Source organism: Tachyglossus aculeatus, unplaced genomic scaffold (assembly GCF_015852505.1).
Source record: "Tachyglossus aculeatus isolate mTacAcu1 unplaced genomic scaffold, mTacAcu1.pri scaffold_96_arrow_ctg1, whole genome shotgun sequence".
Taxonomy (NCBI): Eukaryota; Metazoa; Chordata; class Mammalia; order Monotremata; family Tachyglossidae; genus Tachyglossus; species Tachyglossus aculeatus.
In genome coordinates, this window is record NW_024045099.1 from 205,140 (window position 1) to 212,436 (window position 7,297).

Sequence of the window (7,297 nt, forward strand, 5' to 3'; positions counted from 1 at the left end):
CAAGATCCGCCCTTTCCTCTCCATCCAAACCGCTACCCTGCTAATTCAAGCTCTCATCCTATCCCGTCTGGACTACTGCACTAGCCTTCTCTCTGATCTCCCATCCTCGTGTCTCTCTCCACTTCAATCCATGCTTCATGCTGCTGCCCGGATTATCTTTGTCCAGAAACGCTCTGGACATATTACTCCCCTCCTCAAAAACCTCCAATGGCTACCGATCAATCTGCGCATCAGGCAGAAACTCCTCATCCTGGGCTTCAAGGCTCTCCATCACCTCGCCCCCTCCTACCTCACCTCCCTTCTCTCCTTCTACTGCCCAGCCCGCACCCTCCGCTCCTCCACCACTAATCTCCTCACTGTACCTCGCTCTCGCCTGTCCCGCCATCGACCCCCGGCCCACGTCATCCCCCGGGCCTGGAATGCCCTCCCTCTGCCCATCCGCCAAGCTAGCTCTCTTCCTCCCTTCAAGGCCCTGCTGAGAGCTCACCTCCTCCAGGAGGCCTTCCCAGACTGAGCCCCTTCTTTCCTCTCCCCCTCGTCCCCCTCTCCATCCCCCCGTCTTACCTCCTTCCCTTCCCCACAGCACCTGTATATATGTATATATGGTTGTACATATTTATTACTCTATTTATTTATTTATTTATTTATTTTACTTGTACATTTCTATCCTACTGATTTTATTTTGTTGGTATGTTTGGTTCTGTTCTCTGTCTCCCCCTTTTAGACTGTGAGCCCACTGTTGGGTAGGGACTGTCTCTATGTGATGCCAATTTGTACTTCCCAAGCGCTTAGTACAGTGCTCTGCACATAGTAAGCGCTCAATAAATACGATTGATTGATTGATTAATTCCTCCCCCTCCCCATCCCCCCTGCCTTACCTCCTTCCCCTCCCCACACCACCTGTATATATGTATATATGTTTGTACGTATTTATTACTCTATTTACTTGTACGTGTTTATTTTATTTATTTTATTTTGTTAATGTGTTTTGTCTTGCTGTCTGTCTCTCCCTTCTAGACTGTGAGCCCACTGTTGGGTAGGGACCGTCTCTATATGTTGCCAACTTGTACTTCCCAAGCGTTTAGTACAGTGTTCTGCACACAGTAAGCGGTCAATAAATACAATTGAATGAATGAATGAATGAGGAGAGGAAAAGGGGGGCTCAGTCTGGGAAGGCCTTCTGGAGAAGGTGAACTCTCAGTAGGGTTTTGAAGGGAGGAAGAGAGCTAGTTTGGAGGATGAGTCTAGGGAGGACATTCCAGGCCAGAGGCAGGACGTGGGCCAAGGGTCGACTGTGGAACAGCCGAGAACGAGGCACAGTGAGGAGGTTAGCTGCAGAGGAGCGGATTGTGTGCTCTGGGGTGTAGAAAGAGAGAAGGGAGGTGAGGTAGGAGAGGGTGAGGTGATGGAGAGCTTTGAAGTCAAGAGTGAGGAGTTTTTGCTTGATTCGAAGATTGATAGGCAACCACTGGAGATTTTTGAAGAGGAGAGTGACATTCCCACAGCGGTTCTGCAGAAAGACAATCCGGGCAGCAGAGTGAAGTATAAACTGAAGTTGGGAGAGACAGGAGGATGGGTTTAGGCCTTACTCTAACCAAAGCCCTTACCCTAGCCATATCCCTCATCCTTGCCCTAGCCCTAACCTTAACCTTAACCCTAACCCTAACCTTAGCCTTAACCCTAACCTTAGCCTTAACCCTATCCATAGCCATAGCCCTAACACTAACCCTAGCCATAGCCATAGCCCTAGTCCTAATCCTTACCCTATACTGAACACTAACACTATTTCTAACCATAAACCTAATCCTACCCTAACCCTAACCCTAATCCTAACCCTGACCCTAATCCTAAACCCAACCCCAATGCTAACCATAATCGTAATCCTAATTCTAACCCTCAACATAACCCTAGTTGAGCTCTATCCATAGCTCTAACCCTAACCTTACCAGTAGCCCTCTCACTAGCACTAACTCTTATTCTAACCCTAAACTTAACCCTAGCCCTAGGTCTATTTCTAAACCTAAGCCGAAAACTAACCCTAACCCTAAACCTCACCAAAGCTCAACCATAATCATTAATTCATTCGTTCAATCGTATTTATTGAGCACTTACTGTGTGCAGAGGACTGTACTAAGCGCTTGGGAAGTACATGTTGGCAACATAGGTCCCTATCCAACAACGGGCTCACAGTCCAGAAGTGGGACAATCTTAATCCCCATTTTACAAATGAGGTAACAGAGGCATAGAGAAGTGAAGTGACTTGCCCAAAGTCACACAGCTGACAAGTAGCGGAGCCGGAATTTGAACTCATGACCTCTGATTCCGAAGCCCGTGATCTTTCCACTGAGCCACGCTGCTTCCAGACATCTCTAACTATATCCCCATCCTCAGCCTTGCAGCACTTACATTTGTTCAATTGTACATTTGTTCATTATTTTGACCATTCTAGTTGTAAAAATGTTTATGTTTGTTTCCCCAACTAAAGTGTAATCTCCTCATGGGTGGGGGATATCAATCCTAGCCCTGCCCCTAACACTTACCCCAACTCTAACCCTAACCATAAACCTAAGCCCAATTATAATGCTAACCCTACTGCCAGGCTTAGAATTAGCCTCACCCTCAACCTAACCGTAACCCTAAAATGGCAATGACCATAAACATAACGCTATGCCCAAATTCCTGAGGCAGAGGAAACATATCTGGGGGCTGGTGGTTGGGGGAGGACAGCCATGAAAATGCCCCTCCTCTTATATCCATGAAAATGCCTTTCACCTTGCAATTCAACCAAGGCAACAAATTGTGCGAATCCCAAATTTAGCCCTAGCCCTAACTCTAACCGGAACCCAAATCCGAACCCTACACTAAACCTAGATCTAGGTCTTGTTATCTTATGCTGTTGAGTCATATTCGACCCATAGGTGCGTTCGCCATGGACACACCTCTCCCAGAATGCCCCACCTCCAACTGCAGTCGTTCTGGTAGTGTATTCATAGAGATTTTCTCTCAAGTGCTACTCCAGCCACCTGTGCTTCTGACCCCATTCCCTCTCATCTTATGAAATGTCTCGCCCCTTCCCTCCTCCCCTCCTTAACTTCTATCTTCAACTGCTCACTCTCCACTAGTTCCTTCCCCTCTGCTTCAAACATGCCCACGTCTCCCCATCCTAAAAAAACCTCTCTTGACCCCACCTCCCCTTCTAATTATCGCCCTATCTCCCTCCTACCATTCCTTTCGAAACTCCTTGAACGAGTCGTCTACACCCGCTGCCTCGAATTCCTCAACACCAACTGTCTCCTCGACCCCCTCCAATCTGGCTTATTCCCCCTACACTCCAACGAAACTGTCCTCTTGAAGGTCACCAATGACCTCCTGCTTGCCAAACCCAATGGATCCTCTCTGTCCTAATCCTCCTCGATCTGCCTTAGACACTGCAGACCACCCCCTTCTCCTCAACACACTATCCAACCTTGGCTTCACAGACTCCATTCTCTCCTGGTTCTCCTCTTATCTCTCCGGCCGTTCACTCTCAGTCTCCTTTGAGGGCTCCTCCTCTCCCGCCCATCCCTTTACTATAGGAGTTCCTCAAGGGTCAGTTCTTGGTCCCCTCTGTTCTCTATCTACACTCACTCCCTTGGTGAACTCATTCACTCCCACGGCTTCAACTATCATCTCTACGCTGATGACACACAAATCTACATCTCTGCCCCTGCTATCTCTCCCTCCCTTCAGGCTCGGGTCTCCTCCTGCCTTCAGGACATCTCCATCTGGATATCTGCCCGCCACCTAAAACTCAATTTGCCCAGGACTGAACTCCTTATCTTCCCTCCCAAACTCTGCCCTCTCCCTGACATTCCCATCACTGTAGACGGTACTATCATCCTTCCCATCTCACAATCCCGCAACCTTGGTGTCATCCTCGACTCTGCTCTCTCGTTCACCCCTCATATCCAATCCATCACCAAAACCTGCCGGTCTCAGCTCAGCAACATCGCCAAGATCCGCCCTTTCCTCTCCATCCAAACTGCTACCTTGCTGGTCCAATCTCTCATCCTATCCCGACTGCATCAGCCTTCTCTTACTGCATCAGCCTTCTCTTACTGCATCAGCCTTCTCTACTGCATCAGCCTTCTCTTACTGCATCAGCCTTCTCTACTGCATCAGCCTTCTCGTACTGCATCAGCCTTCTCTTACTGCATCAGCCTTCTCTTACTGCATCAGCCTTCTCTCTGATCTCCCATCCTCGTGTCTCTCTCCACTTCAATCCATACTTCATGCTGCTGCCCGGATCATCTTTGTCCAGAAACGCTCTGGACATATTACTCCCCTACTCAAAACTCTCCAGGGGCTACCAATCAATCTGCGCATCAGGCAGAAACTCCTCACCCTGGGCTTCAAGGCTCTCCATCACCTCGCCCCCTCCTACCTCACCTCCCTTCTCTCCTTCTACAGCCCAGCCCGCACCCTCCGCTCCTCTGCCGCTAATCTCCTCACCGTACCTCGCTCTCCCCTGTCCCGCCATCGACCCCCGGCCCACATCATCCCCCGGGCCTGGAATGCCCTCCCTCTGCCCATCCGCCAAGCTAGCTCTCTTCCTCCCTTCAAAGCCCTACTGAGAGCTCACTTCCTCCAGGAGGCCTTCCCAGACTGAGCCCCCTTTTTCCTCTCCTCCTCTCCATCCCCCATGCTCTACCTCCTTCCCCTCCCCATGGCACCTGTATATATGTTTGTACAGATTTATTACTCTATTTACTTGTACATATTTATTATTCTATTTATTTTGTTAATGATGTACGTCTAGCTTTACTTCTATTTATTCTGATGACTTGACACCTGTCCACACGTTTTGTTTTGTTGTCTGTCTCTCCCTTCTAGACTGTGAGCCCGTTGTTGGGTAAGGACCATCTCTATATGTTGCCAACTTGTACTTCCCAAGCGCTTAGTACAGTGCTCTGCACGCAGTAAGCGCTCAATAAACACGACTGAATGAATGAAATGAATGAATTTCTTGGTAAAAATAAGGAAGCGGTTTACCACTGCCTCCTCCACACAGTAAACCTGACTGTCCGCCCCCGACTCTCTCCCGTGCTCCTGCTGCCCAGCACAAGTAAGTTTTGACTTGTAGCAGATTGTCTTCCATTTGCTAGCCACTGCCCAAGCTAGAAATGGAATGGATATGCCTCTGCTTGACTCTCCCTCCCACAGTCGAGACTGGTAGAGTACTGGAAACTCTCCAGGTGCGACCCTGAGAGGTGAACTGTAACTCTTACCTTAATCCGAATCCTAACTCTAAACCCAACCCTAACCTTAAATCTATGCCTAACATTAACCATAACTCTAACCCTATAGCTATCACTAATGTTAACCCAAAACCTAATCTTAAAACTAACCCTAGCCCTAGCCCTAATACAATCCCTAACCTAACCCTAACAGTAACCCTAAACCTGAACCTCACCCTAGCCCTAGTGCTTATCCTGACCATAAATCTAAACCCCCAGGTCAGTGTTGTGGGGGTCGCTGACCAAAGGGAGGCTCCACGTTCTTTAGATTGGGTGATGATGAGACAAAGACCAGACATAGAGCCAGAGTGATAAGTTCTGCCTCTTTATTGGGTATACTCACATAGCTGTAGCACAGCAAGCAGGCGAAGGAAGGGTCCGAATTCTAATCAGCAGGGTAGGCTCTGCAGGGCTCAGTCTAGATGCCTATAACTAAAAATAGGAGCCCCCTCATGCAGGTTAGCCCTCTCGTATTCCCAGGTTGTCTATCTGATTGGGACTCTATTCTTATTACTCTATTTATTTATTTATTTATTTTACTTGTACATATCTATTCTATTTATTTTATTTTGTTAGTATGTTTGGTTTTGTTCTCTGTCTCCCCCTTTTAGACTGTGAGCCCACTCTTGGATAGGGACTGTCTCTATATGTTCCCAACTTGTACTTCCCAAGCGCTTAGTACAGTGCTCTGCACACAGTAAGCGCTCAATAAATATGACTGATTGATTGAGTGATTGATTGACAGTTACCGTTCCGCAACCTTGTAGTGTAGCAGTTCTGTTTCCTTGTTGTGGGTTGCTCAGGCGGAGGGAGGTTGTGAATTCACAGATGGGGCACTCTTCCCACAAATGTTAACACCAAACTTGACCCCATCACCATCTTTAATCCTATCCCTAGCACTTGCCATAGCCATAACCTGAACCCTAACCCTAGGCCTAGGCATAGGCTTCATCCGAGCACTGATGCTAACTCTAACCCTAATGCTAATCCTAACCCGAACACTAGCCTAATACTTACCCTAAACCCAACCCTTGACCTAAACCTAACCCTAACCCTAATCTTAACTGAAAACATAACTCCAATCCAATGCCTAACCCCAGCCTTAACCCTAATCCTAACCTTAAACCTAACCTTAACCCTAACCATAACCTTTATCCAAAGTCTAGCCCTCACCCTCAACCTATTCCTAAATTTAAATTTAACGCTAACCCTAACACTAAACCTAACCTAATCTTAACCCTAACCTTAATCCTAACTGTACCCGTAGCCCTAGCTGTAGCCCTAACAATCAATCAATCAATCAATCGTATTTATTGAGCGCTTACTGTGTGCAGAGCACTGTACTAAGCACTTGGGAAGTACAAGTTGGCAACATATAGAGACAGTCCCTACCCAACAGTGAGCTCACAGTCTAGAAGGGGGAGACAGAGAAGAAACCCAAACATATTAACCAAATAAAATAAATAGAATAGATATATACAAGTAAAATGAATAAATAAATGAATAAAGTAATAAATAAGTACGAACATATATACATATATACAGGTGCTGTGGGGAAGGGAAGGAGGTAAAATGGGGGGATGGAGAGGGGGACGAGGGGGAGAGGAAGGAGCGGGCTCAGTCTGGGAAGGTCTCCTGGAAGAGGTGAGCTCTCAGTAGGGCCTTGAAGGGAGGAAGAGAGCTAGCTTCCGGATGTGGGTAGGGAGGGCATTCCAGGCCAGGGAGATGACGTGGGCCGGGGGTCGACGGCGGGACAGGCAAGAACGAGGCACGGTGAGGAGATTAGCGGCAGAGGAGCAGAGGGTGCGGGCTGGGCTGTAGAAGGAGAGAAAGGAGGTGAGGTAGCAGGGGGCGAGGTGATAGAGAACCTTGAGCTCTTGAGCTCGCGAGCTGCAGGAGAATTCCCGACCCCAGCCAATCGGCAAACACCAGTTGATTGGGGAGAACGGGAGGAGCTGCGAGGGCGCCCTCTGCTGGCCCACCCAGAGCCTTTCAGGACAGCCCCCAGGCCCAGCCAATCC

The 7,297-nt window shown here is 48.3% G+C and overlaps 1 non-coding gene across 1 annotated transcript; it reads right to left on the reverse strand.

Annotated features, from left to right (window-relative positions):
• Positions 1–5,114: 5,114 nt before the first annotated feature.
• LOC119924333 lies at positions 5,115–5,252 on the reverse strand. Its single transcript, XR_005449105.1, has one exon. It is a non-coding gene; the product is annotated as a small nucleolar RNA SNORA7 (small nucleolar RNA).
• Between the last annotated feature and the right edge of the window lie 2,045 nt (positions 5,253–7,297).